Here is an 889-nt window from a genome sequence, read left to right as displayed (position 1 = left end):
GATGTCATTAATGTAAAGTAATGTGCTAGGGTTTCTGCAGACGTTGTGTCTGCTTGTGTCAGTTTGTTGATGTGAAATCGGCACACTGGGTTTATTGGTTCGGCAAAAGTGAGGACTGGAGACGCTGGAAGCCAGAGTTTAGATCAGAGTGGTGCTGGAAAGGCACAGCAGGTCAAGCATCTCCCGAGAAGCAGAAAAATCGACGTTTCGGGCAAAAGCCCTTCATCAGGAATAGAGGCAGGACGCCTCCAGAGTGGAGAGATAAATTGGGGGTGGGGGTATGCTGGGGTGAAGGTAGCAAAGAGTAAAATATGTGAATGGTGTTGGGGATGGAGGTGACAGGTCAGAGAGGAGTGTTTTGCTGATAGGTGGGAAGGGAGCTTGGCAAGGAGGACAGGTCATGAGATCAGTGCTGAGCTGGAAGGTTGGAACTGAGGTAAGGTGGGGGAGGGGAAATGAGGAAACTGGTGAAGTCCACATTGATGCCCTCGGCTTGAGGTGTTCCGAGGCGGAAGATGAGGTGTTCTTCTTCCCGGCGTCGGGTGGGGAAGCAGCGGCGAGGAAGGAGGCCCAGGACCTCCATGTCCTCGGCCGAGTGGGAGGGGGAGTTGAAATGTTGGGGCACAGGGCGATGGGGTTGATATTTGCGTGTGCCCCAGAGATGTGAACTTGACTCTCCAGTCTCCCCAATGTTGGAGTGATCGCATCGGGAGCAATGGATACATAAAATTACATTGGGGGCTATACCGGTGGAAGTCTTCTTCCGACCCGGGCAACGAAACAATTTTCAGCAGAGATACCAACGCATGCGCATGTCTCCCTGGTGGTCTAGTGGTTAGGATTCGGCGCTCTCACTGCCGTGGCCCGGGTTCGATTCCCGGCCAGGGGA

General features: G+C 53.7%; 1 non-coding gene across 1 annotated transcript; it reads left to right on the top strand.

Annotated features, from left to right (window-relative positions):
• Positions 1-817: 817 nt before the first annotated feature.
• On the top strand, positions 818-889 carry trnae-cuc (transfer RNA glutamic acid (anticodon CUC)). Its single transcript has one exon. It is a non-coding gene; the product is annotated as a tRNA-Glu (tRNA).

Source organism: Chiloscyllium punctatum, chromosome 36, assembly GCF_047496795.1.
Source record: "Chiloscyllium punctatum isolate Juve2018m chromosome 36, sChiPun1.3, whole genome shotgun sequence".
In the NCBI taxonomy this organism is placed as follows: domain Eukaryota; kingdom Metazoa; phylum Chordata; class Chondrichthyes; order Orectolobiformes; family Hemiscylliidae; genus Chiloscyllium; species Chiloscyllium punctatum.
The sequence above is the reverse complement of the archived record's forward strand: the minus strand, read 5'-3'. Positions and strand labels throughout refer to the sequence as shown.